Genomic DNA, 12,883 nt, shown 5'->3' with positions numbered 1-12,883 from the left:
ACCTATTATCATTTGGGGTTTATTCAAGAGGGGGGATTTTGTTAGCCATGTTTTTAATCCAATTATATATTTTTAGTTCTTTTAAACATATGTGTTTGACATGTATTTGTACTGGACTACAGTAAAATCGTTATCCAATGACCATCCAATACACCTCAAACCACATAATCACTTGATCTTTTCTGTACGGTGAATGCATATTTTTTGGGGCCTGTACTCCACTGGCCTGCAGTAAAATTGTTATCCACTGGCCGTCTAATATACCTCCAGAAACATAATGATTTGATCTTTTCTGTACGGTGAATGCATAATTTTTGGGGCCTGTAATCTCACTGGCCAACAATAAAATTGTTATACGTTGTCCGCCTAATGTACCTCCAGCCACATAATCACTTGATCTTTTCTGTATGTTTAATGCCTAATGTTTGGGGCCTGTACTCCACTGGCCTGCAGTACAATTGCTATCCTTTGACCGTCTATTATACCTCCTGCAACATAATCACTTGATCTGTTCTGTCCGGTGAATGCCTAATGTTTGGGGCCTATACGCCACTGGCCTGTAGTAAAATTGATATCCAATGACCGTCTAATATACCTACAGCCACATGATCACTTGATCTTTTCTGCACGGTGAATGCCTAATTGTTGGGGCCTGGGAGGAATTCAACACCTGTGATGACCACATGCTATCGAATTTCACCTATTATCATTTGGGGTTTATTCAAGAGGGGGGATTTTGTTAGCCATGTGTTAATTAGTTCTTTCAAACATATGTATTTGACATGTATTTGTGCTGGCCTACAGAAAAATAGTTATCCACTGACCGTGTAATATACCTCCGGCCACATAATCACTTGATTATGGGCAACAATTTAAATTGTTATATGGTGACCGCCTAATGTACCTTCAGCCACACAATTACTTGTACTTTTCTGTATGGTGAATGCCTAATGTTTCGGCTCTGTACTCCAGTGGGCTACAGTAAAAATTTTATCCATTGACCACATAATGTACCTCGAGCCACATAATCAATTGTTCTTTTATGTCAGGTGAATGCCTAATTTTTAGGGCTCGTACTCCCGTGGCCTAAAATAAATCTTTTAAAATTTCTAGGCTCCAGTAGGGCACATTTTTGAGAATTTCCCTTTAAGACGCATAAAAATGGCCCCTAATTAAAATACATATTTTTTGTGGGAATTGTTGTCATTGATCCCCCTCTAGTATGTCACTGTCCATGTTGTGGGACTATTTGTGCACTTCTAGTAAATATTTGGCGCCTGCAAATATGACCTGAAGGTTTTCCAGGTTCCGCCCGCCATTAAAGTGAAAGGGACCCGCAGTTCACGGACATTTGATCGCGTTTGCGCGATCGCGTTTGCGAACTGTCCTGGCCGATGTTCGTCCATTACTACAAGCAGTCATAATTAAACAAAAAGTCACCTTTCGGTGTTGGTGGTAATTCACACCATGTGGCTATTCTGCCTCAAAGAGTCTTTGACCATAGCAGCACCAACTTCTTTTCATGCCAAAGAGGTAGCAAGCCATCATACAGACATAAGGCTCCCAGATCCCAACACAGAGACCTGGCTTCTGAGCCCAGCTGCCTATTTAAGGAAAGCCAGGTGCTGCCTAAACCCGGATCGGCACTTAAAATCCGGTCCGGTATTTAACCTCACCTGGCTGTAAATCAGCCCATCAGCACATGCTGGGCGGAAAATACCTGTTTTCCCAGACAAAACCCCTTACTGTGTCACTATATGTATATATATATATATATATATATATATATAGATATAGAGAGAGAGAGAGAGAGAGAGAGAGAGAGAAAGTATTCACAACTCTTAAACTTTTTCACATTTTATTTACATTACACCAACAAACCAGTGTATGAAATTGGGATTTTATGTGATAGACCAACACAGAGTAGCAAGTATATGTGAAGTGAAAGGAAATTATATGTTTTTCAAAATTTTTATAAATAAAAATCTGAAAAGTGGGATTTGTATTTAGCCCCCTGTACTCTGATACCCTAAATAAAATCCAGTGTGACCAATTGCCTTCAGAGTTCACCTAATTAGTAAATAGAGTCCAGCTTTGTGTAATTTATTCTCAGTATAACTACAAGTGTTTTGTGAAGAGGTCTGTTAGATAACTTTAGTGATCAAACAGAATAAAAAAAAACTAGGTGGGAGAATCTGCCCACAGGACAAGTATTAGTTTTGTACTCCACAAATCTGGCCTTTATTAAACATTGGCAAGAAGAAAGACATTTTTGAAAGCAAATCATAAGAAGTCCCATTTGAAATTAGCCACAAGCCATGTAGGGGACACAACAAAGATGTGGAAGAAGGTGCTCTGGTCAGATAAGACCAAAGTTGAACTTTTAGCCTAAATGCAAATGCTATGTGTGGCGGAAAACTAACACTGCACATCACCCTAAAAACACCATCCCCACTGTGAAACATGGTAATGGCAGTATAATGCTGTGGGGATGCTTTTCTTCAGTATGGCCAGGAAAGCTGGTGAGAGTTGATGGGAAGATGGATAGAGCTAAATTCAGGGCAATCCTGGAGGAAAACCTGTTAGAGGCTGCAAAAGACTTGAGACTGGGGCAGATGGTCTCCTTCCAGCAGGACAACTACCCCAAACACACAGCCAGAGCTACAATGGAATGGTTTAGATCAAAGCATATTCATGTGTTAGAATGGCTTAGTCAAAGTCCAGTCGCTCTCCGTCCAATCTGAATGAGCTTGAGCTATTTTGCAAAGAAGAATGGGCAAAAAAGCTTCTTGATGTACAAAGTTGGTATATATCCCAAAATACTTGTAGCTCTAATTGTTCTACATATTATTAACTCAGGGGGGCTGAATACAAATGCATACCACACTTTCTAGATTTTTATTTATTAAACATTTTTAAAACAGTGTATCATTTTCTTTTCACTTCACAATTACTTACTTTGCACTTTGTGTTGATCGTTCACATACAAATCCAATAAAATATGTTTAAGTTTGGGTGTAACATGAAAAAATGCACAAATGTTTAAGGGGTATGAATATTTTTTCAAGGCACTGTACATAATTCTATTAATCACTACTAAATGTGTTTTATACCTTTGTTTTTGTCACTAATATCTAAATTAAGGATGAGCGAATAGACTTCGGATGGATTTAAAAAACCTTGATACAGAACTCTGGGTCAGTTCCAAGTGGTACCTTGAAACCAAAACAGAGTTCTGTATCAAAGGTTTTTTACAGCAAAAATGTATTCCCAAAGTTATTATACTTAGTCTCTCGAGACTTCCCGAAGTAATAACTTCAGCTCATCGGAGCCAATACATTCTAATACTGTACGGAGCTCCAGCTCTGTACAGTATTAAAACATCGTTTTTTATGCAAATCGACTTTGGATGCTTCATCCGAAGTCAATTCGCTGATTCCTAATCTAAATTCATGAATTATGTTACAGACTGTGTCCTTCCTTACTTTCAAAAAAGGACTATAAGTAGCAGTACTCTGCCATGCACAAAGACACATGCAAACACTGGAAACATTATTAGAATACTGCATTACTGCTATATTAACTACATGAAAATTAGAACCTCTTTGTACACATTTTTGATCAAAAATGTGTTGGTCCCATCTTCCAGCGACAAGGTGGCTTCCTACATTACACTCTGATTAGAAACCCCTAAGCGGGTGGACAGGGAGTGCACGGTCCAAAAGGAGCAGCTACTCCCCCCAAATGTACAATGCAGAAAACAAAACAAGACCAGCACCTCTAAACTTCCTTACTTTCAAAGTGTTGTTGCTGCACCAATACTAAATGTTTTTCTGCCCAAGTAGGTCATGGTTGCACCACATTTGCAAGTGAACAATGTCCAAAACAATCAGAACCACACCTTCCTCTGGGCTATCTACATATGTCAGATCACTCGCGTTTAGTCCAAACAGAAAACTTTTTTATTCATATCACTTCCATAAAATAGGTCTACATTTAGTGAGGAGTCCTTCAAGCAGAAGTATAATCTATCAGATACTGCCACGTGATGTTTCAGGGTGCCCTTCCCCCTTCTTCATGTGTAACAAGCAGGATCCTCCCCATTTTTAATATACCTGATATCAATCTCAATTGTGACATAATGAGTTACATGCAAAGTAAACTATACAATTTTAACATCATTGACCACGAGAACTTTTGTTGCATCCTTTATGAATCAATTCTTATATAAATATACATATAAATCCAGTTATCATAAAAAACACTTTGATATACTGTAGCAGGCTTCATTTAGTCTCTGCTGTTGCCTCGTCTCCAATTTAACAATCCAATATACCATATGTTGCAGGAACTATTTGCAATTAAACCCTTCATTCTCATTTCCCTCAATCTGCTCAATTACCTGCCAACACAACTCAGGGTTCATGTACACAACCTGTTTGACTGTTTTGTGCTCTGCAAATTTCGGATCCGCAAAACGCAGATGTGCATGTGCATTCTGCAATTTGCAGAATAAAATGTCCGACTCATAATAGAACAGACCTACAGTTGCAATAAAAAGTATGTGAACCCTTTGGAATTATATGGATTTCTGCACAAATTGGTCATAAAATGTGATCTGATCTTCATCTAAGTCACAACAATAGACAATCACAGTCTGTTTAAACTAATAACACACAAATAATTAAATGTTACCATGTTTTTATTGAACACACCATGTAAACATTTACAGTTTAGGTGGAAAAAGTATGTGAACCCTTGGATTTAATAACTAGTTGAATCTCCTTTGGCAGCAATAACTTCAACCAAATGTTTCCTGTAGTTGCAGATCAGACGTTCACAACGGTCAGGAGAAATTCTTGACCATTCCTCTTTACAGAACTGTTTCAGTTCAGCAATATTCTTGGGAAGTCTGATGTGAATCGCTTTCTTGAGGTCATGCCACAGCATCTCAATCGGGTTAAGGTCAGGACTCTGACTGGGCAACTCCAGAAGGCGTATTTTCTTCTGTTTAAGCCATTCTGTTGTTGATTTACTTCTATGTTTTGGGTCGTTGTCCTGTTGCAACACCAATCTTCTGTTGAGCTTCAGCTGGTGGACAGATGGCCTTAAAGGGACACTGACAGGTCCAATAAGCATATTTCGGTATATATATGACAGTACAGGTCTTCTAAAGTGTATTAAAAGCATATAAGTATACCCCCTGTCCGCCTTATAAATACAGTAAACTGAAGTTTTATAACCTGGTTGAATCGTCTTCATTCTGCCCAAGGGGCGGCGTTTCATCTCCACTTGTGCCCAGCCAGCAGCCCCCAACTGCCATTTTGAAGCACCGCCCAGCTCATCATTATTCACTTCGCTGGGCGGCTACTACTGTCCCCGACTTCACAAGATCCGGCGCATGCCCAATACAATCCTATGGGCATCGGCCTCCGTCTCATCTTCTAGTATTAACCCCTTCTGAGGTGTAAGAGAAGCGCTGCTCTGAACAGTGCCCGGCGCATGCGCATAACGCAGAGGTTGTAGCGGCCTCTAAGATGCAGACTGAACGCAGGCGCGATGTGATCCCGGCCAGTGAAGGTGCCGGGCGCATGCGCTGAAGATGAGACGGAGGCCGATGCCAATAGGATTGTATTGGGCATGCACCGACATCAGGCTGCGATTGTATTGGGAAGGCCGCCGACATCAGGCTGCGGAAGGCCTAAGCGTCCACAAGCCTAAATGGCAACATTTACAGAGCCAGTAATTTGAAACGTTGCGCATTTAGTGCTATGGCCTATGGGTGGGTGGCTGGGTATTTGCGCTTGCGTTCAAATGCCTGTGGTAAGGACATTTGGACGCTGCGCTGGGTCACGGAACTGGATGTGGTCACAGATGGTGCTTGCAAAGATCCAGTTGCAGGGCAGGAGTCATCCAGGCCTGCGTCTTGGACAGTGGATTGGCCAGCACCTAACACGGGAAGATGAGGCAGTGGTGTGACCTGCAGACACAGATTGTGGACCTAGGCATTCATCCCACCTATTAAGGTGCTTTGATGCCATGTGGCGGATCATGCTGGTGGTGGTGAAGTTGCTAGTGTTCACACCCCTGCTCATTCTTGTATGTCACAGGTTGCAAATTACAGTACAATTCTTTTGTTGTCCGCACTTTCCTCAAAAAAGCATCAGACTGCAGAACACCCACCCCTTTGCAAGGGAGAGTGCCGCAAGGGGGTGCTCTGGGGAACAGTTGCGGGCCTGTTTGGTGTGGCCCGTCTTCTCCCTTTTGCCACCCCACTGCCTCTTCCATCCTGTTGCAGTGCAGCAGATTCCACCCCCCTTTGTACTGCTGTCCTCGTTCGGCTTTCCAACTACCCAGGTTGGGTTAGTGACTTCATCGTCCACCACCTCTTCTTCCACTTCCTCACTCTGCTCATCCTCCTGACTTGTTGACCTAACCACTACCTCAGTGATTGACAACTGTATCTCATCCTCTTCATCAACCTCTTGAGACAGTAATTGCCGTTGAGTTATTGGCATCTGTGTCTCATCATCATCCACCTCATTAAACAGTAATTGCCGTTCCCCACCGTTATCTTCTTGTGATTGTGGATGCTCAAGAGTTTGGGAATCAGGGCACAAGATCTGTCCCTCTTCAAGCGTGCTTGGTGAGAGGGCCAAATCAAGGAATGGCGCTGAAAAGAGCTTCTCGGAATATCCTAGTGTGGGATCCCTTGTTTGCCCAGACTCTCCATGGTGGAAGGAAAAAGGATCAGGGTGAGGATTGGGTTGGCTACTGAGACTGGACTTGGTTGAAGACAGGGTGGTGCTTAAGTGAATGGAAGCATTATCTGCTGCAATCCAACCGACCACCTGGTTGCACTGGTCTGACTTCAAGAGTGGTGTCCTGAATGCCCTGCAAACTGGTACATGAAGCTAGGTCTCGTGGATAATTGTTTTTCTTGTGCTCTGGCAGCAGGCACAGTTTCACAGCGCCCAGAGCCACGGCCTCTGCGTGCACCATCAGCATCACGACCACTGCCCCATCCCTTACTGCTCGCCTTCTTCATATTAAATGTTATATATGATTGAAAGTCTGTCACATGTACAGTAGCGTAGGATTTGGATGTGTATGCGCAAACAAATTTAAAAAGGTATTTGAGATGTGGAAACATCAATGCTGTCACCAACTGCTAATGAAAAATTACATGGAATGCCACAGGTATTTGGAATAAGGAAGGGTTATACAGGAGAGGTACCACCGGCAATGTCACTTTACGCAGCGTCTACGGAAAAAGTACACTGTATGTCACAGATACATTTTAGAAGCGCACACGTTACACTGCAGATAAGGCGCTGGTAATGTCACTGTCCGCAGCAGACACCGTCTACGGAAAAAGTACACTGGATGTCACAGATACATTTTTGATGCGTACACTTTATACTGGAGATGTGGCTCTGGTAATGTCACTGTCCGCAGCGGACACCGTCTATTGAAAAAGTACACTGTATATCACAGATATTTTTTGGATGCACACTTTACACAGGAGATGTGGCGCAGCTAATGTCACTGTCCGCAGGGGACACCGTCTACGGAAAGAGTACACTGTATGTCACAGATATTTTTTGAATGCGCACATCATGTGCCGAGCAATCGAGATGCCAGAGCCGAACAGGTGTTCGGCCGAGCATGCTCGATCATCCCTAATCATTAGGCAGAGATGCTTTGAAAATTATTTTTCAGCTGTGCAGTGTCCGTGAAACACAGATGACACACGGACAGCAAAAAACAGACACAAGGATGCAACATTACAGGCATCTTCACAGAGGCATCATTGACCTCCTTTTCATGGATTTAAGCACGGACATGGATGTGAGAATAAGTCGTTACTCAGTGTCTGTTAAAAAAAAAAGTACGGTATAAAAAAAAGAGTATTAAAAAAATCTAGATTTTCTGATACTGTGTCGCAAGATGTGTATAATATTTAAATATATCTGTGATGTGAATTTTGTGGGTTTTGCTAGCCTCTTGGAATATTGTATCAAATTTGTTTAGTTTCTATTTTTGAAAGCCAATTCAAGAAAAGCTAAGGGCTTGGAGTTGGAAAAATTTATATGGTAAAGGTTAGTGCAGAACGTCTGTTCAAAAATACATTAGGAGGACAGTTAATATATACCCCATCATTCATATCTATCATAAATTAGCTGTACCAGTTATGTTTACTTTATAGTACTTTACAAATAATTGCATTGGCAAATGTGTAATTCTAAATTGTCTTTTAGATGCTGCTTGAGGGCTCATGCACACGACCATTGTTTTGCAGTCTGCAAATTGCTGATCCGTAAAACACGGATACCGGCTGTGTGCATTACGCATTTTGCGGATCAGAACAGCTGGCCCCTAACAGAACAGTCCTATCCTTGTCTATAATGTTCTATTTTTTTGTGGACGGCCATGCAGACACACGAAAACGGAATGCACATGGGGTCATTTCCTTTTTTTGGGGCCCCATTGAAGTCAATGGTTCTGCATTCAGGCTGAAAAAAAAAAAAAACAGAACGGGCATAACATAATTTATAATGCTATGTGCCTCTGCTTGACCTTTCTTCTACAGAAGCATAGTGACATAAAGCTTCTCAGCATTATTCTGTAGAAATAAAGTCAAGCAGAGGCACATACAGAATTAGAAATCATGAGAATGCCGTGCGTTCCTTCAAGTCCAGAATGGAGGATCACGCTCACTCATGGAGGGTGATTCCCGCAATGGACTCACACTTGTGAAACAGCCCTTAGGGATCATGCACACAGTCATATTGTGGCTCAATTTTGAACTGAGCCGCGATATGGTTTCGATAGAGGTTTATACAGTCTTTACTGTACTCTACATGCTTCCAATTATATAGGGAGGCATGTGAAAAAATCTTTAATAAAAAAAAAATAGTAGCAGGTGCTATTGGACTGGGAGTCTGTACCTTAGAAGCAGTACATTGGGAGCATGAGGAGAATATCTCTGTACACAGAGGCAAGTACCACAATGAGAAGCTTCATACTAACAGAGATACAGGTTCTGTGTGCTTTTATGCAGATTCTGTCCCAGTGCGCATAAGCCCTTATTGCTAGGTTTGCCTTCAAATTTAAACAGATTGCTGGAGATCCCGGAACCAGGACCTTCTAATAAACAAATGGTCTTTCTAATAAAAATAGACTATCCAAAACCTTTAGCTGAAGTTAATTTCACTTCCGTATGGTAGTAGTTTCATTAATATGATAAACATCATGGAAGTGGAGAAAACCGGAACCAGCACAGAGGGTCTTATAGGCAATGCAGCCAATTAGGAGACCACTACAACTGTCACTCAGAAAAAAGGGAAGGGGCTGTAAAGCATCTCAATGCAAGAACATTTCACAGTGAAGATACACTTCCTACACACATGTAGGAGAGGAATATGGCAGAATAAAAGTTGTTATTATCGCTACTCCTGATAATAAATGTTTCAGAAATGACACGGTGTACTGCTCACCTCAGCCCCTACCTGGTGCTGTCAGCGGTTTAACAAGGTCAAAACTGCTGACAGAATTCTAATAACAGGCCTTCCTTCTCTTTATTTGAGTCGATCTGTAGAAATGTGGAGGATATGCCTCTTATGTTCAATTACTGGTTTTCTCTTGATTTTTAATACCATTATTTATTACAGGTTAGCTTTTCAAACAACCAAAAATCACTTGGTAAACTACCACGGCTTATATCACTTGTGCCACATTTAAAATGATTCAAATCCTTTGATATGAAATAAAGTTAGGAATATCTTTTCTGTTTTGTTAACAGAAAGAAGGAGAAAAGTCTAATAACATAAAAATGCTATCCGTTATAGGCAGAAATTCAGGCTAACGGTCATAATCCTCTGTGCTTTGGTTCCATGGTTGACTATTTGTAAGAACATCACTGCTTTTAAAGTGAACGAAAAGAAATTCAGGCAAATTACCATAATGCACAACAATTTTGCTGAAAATTGTACTATTTGTAATGATTGACATGTAATTGGCTTGATATAGATAACATTTTGAAGGTAGGCAAAGAAATTCATGTCATACAAAAAAGTCTTCATTCTTTTCTTGGAACAAACATACAAAATACATTTTTTTAAATTTATTTTTAAACTTGAGGTTTATTAGCAACAGTCTTGCACATTACACAAATTACTGTGCAATTACAGCAGCAATTACAGATTTTATCACAGGAAATTTACATCGGGGCTCTTATGAGAAAAAAGGTCCAGTATTATTTTGACATGAGCAAATATCTTAAAATTAATTTCAGGTCCAATTCTAACAAATTGGCTGGAAGATATAATTCTGGTTTGAATAAATTAAACCTGAACCAAAAGTGCTCAGATTGCCCTGAAAGGTTGTGTGTGATACTCTGAGGTCTCCTAGGACTTATTCTCTTTTTCTCTCTTTAGTTTTATTTATACCTTTCTCTCTCTCTCTCGCTCTCTCTCTTCAAGCCCTTTAACGCAAAGACAGCATTACTAATGTGAGTGTGAGAGTGACATGTATGGCTATAGATAAACTCATGGTTGACAGGGTTAACAAACAGTTGGTTTAATAACATACTGCACTGTCAGATTTGTCATGCTTTTTCAAATTAAAAAAAGTTCTAAAAAAATGTCCCTTATTGGGTCAAATGCAAGAAGGTGTTTATACACACAATGGCATTGAATAAATAACAGCTTGTTATGAGCAAGCGGTCCAAAAATGATGCTTTAAAGGGGTAGATGTCTGCCCTTGTTTATACACACAGTAGTATCATAAAAAGCATTTGCTTGTTCTGAACAAGATCAAAATTCAGCAGCAGGTGCAGCACAGTATGGAACCTGATCGACAAAGGGAGGAAATGTGCGAGTGTGTAGAGATAGTAGCCAAGGCAGTAGCCAAGGCAGCAGTACAGCATGGAACTTGACAGACAAGGCAGAAGAGGTGCAGCTATGTATGGGTAGTAGTATTAGTAGGGGGTAGCAGCAACTTGGCAGCAGCAGCAATGCAGTATAGAACATGATGGACATGCAGACAGTGGCAGTGGCAGATGACACTAGACATCCACTGTCAGCAATCACAGACATATTCGTTGGCATGAGCTGGAGATATGTGAAAAAGATGTCAGAGTAATGATTCATTTTCATAAATATGATGTTTTCTACACTTGCAGAGGACAATTTTGCCATCTTTGGTGTGTCGACACCTTCTGCTGTGATGAGTACCCTCTCTGAGAGTACACTGGAGGCTTGACAAGACAGTATACCAATAGCAAACTGAGCCAATTCTGGCCACTGTTCCAATCTGCCTCCCTAGAAGTCCATCTGGTCAGAGGACAGGGTATGTGCCAGGGAAAGGGGACAGTCCAGGAATGATTGAATCTGGTTGCTTAGGCAGGGCATATTAATTTGCTGATACGCTTCAGGATGGTGCAGCACTTTGAAAACTGCTAAACTATTCAAATATGTCTGGCAAACTAAATTGACTCCTATTGCGGGTTCTGTTACTTGTTCTAGATGATAGTTCTGTCCAGTAGGGTCTTCTTAGCCACATAAGAAGTGCTAAAATGAGCAGAAACTCTCCTGGACATCGCCAGCACCTTCTTCATACATTTTTAAAAAGTGTTGCACCACCAAATTTATCATGTGAGCCAGGCAGGTAGGATGTTCTATATGCCAAAACTGTAGCGCAACCACAATGTTCATGCCGTGTCACTGCTCCTCTTGCCCTGTTGTAATTGGCAAGGAAATATCCAGAGGGAAATTTTCCACTTCATTAGCAACTAATCTTCTGTGTGGCTTTTCTCAGCCATGCTTTAAAGTTCTAAGACGATGGAGTGGAAACAAAACTCTGCCATGTTTCTGTTGAGGATGGGAAAATGTCGGTTGAGGAGGACATTGAGGTGCATTAGTGAATGTGTATATATAAATGTGGCAAAAATAACCTCGCCACTGGGTTTTGGAGGAGCCTGTGTGCCAGCTGCTTGCCTCAGGATTATGGCCCATATACTGACTTTGAAGGAGATGACAGACCGGCCGCACAGCCTAAATCTGTGGAACTGTTTTGGGCAGGAAAACCATGCTTGCGGTCGGCCAAATGTGACTTCCATGGAATTCGGGAACCCCTGCTAGGATCTGGGTGATTTTTGGATATGTTGTTCACCCAGATCAGAGCTATCCATGGATGTATAAATTATGGGAATATGTGGGGTTTTGAGGTGTTTTCTGTGTTTTGGGGGAAAATTTGTATTTTCTACCTTGTCTTTTGGTAATTGTATTTTGTTGATTGCTTCAAAGACGATGCCTATTCTGTTGTTAATTGTGTCACAGGCAATGCCATTGTGTTTGTTAATTGCGTCACAGGCAATGCCATTGTGTTTGTTGAAGATATAGTTTTTGTGTTTAAACTGTAAAACTGTAAAGGATTGGCTGCTATGTTATGTCCTCAGTTCCCAAACAGGTCCACGAGGATGGTACCCTTGTTAGAAAATGTGTATATAAGTCAATGCTTGTGTGTTCAATAGAGAGACCTGCTTTACCCCTTCATGAAGTTTTGGCTCATGGGATTACTACGCTCTTGGGGATTGCTATATCACAATACTCCCCTGAGTATAAGCTCTTGTAAGAGCGTGTTCATGATTCCTGCTCTCTGTATTTAGGAGAGGTTCACCCACTGGAAGCTGAAGCCTGGACTTGGGTCCAGCGTGGGTGGAGGACGGTGAGACCCCAACCAAGCTGCGGCGGTTCGTGGGGTCTGTGGTGGTTCTGGTGTCAAGTTGAGTGCTTGGAGCCCTCGGGAAGCACTAGGAGCATCCATCAACGGAGGTACCCAGTCGGGTGCCAGGAGATCTGTTACAATAAATATAAATATA

Source organism: Bufo bufo, chromosome 2 (genome assembly GCF_905171765.1).
Source record: "Bufo bufo chromosome 2, aBufBuf1.1, whole genome shotgun sequence".
Lineage (NCBI taxonomy): Eukaryota > Metazoa > Chordata > Amphibia > Anura > Bufonidae > Bufo > Bufo bufo.
The sequence above is the reverse complement of the archived record's forward strand: the minus strand, read 5'-3'. Positions refer to the sequence as shown.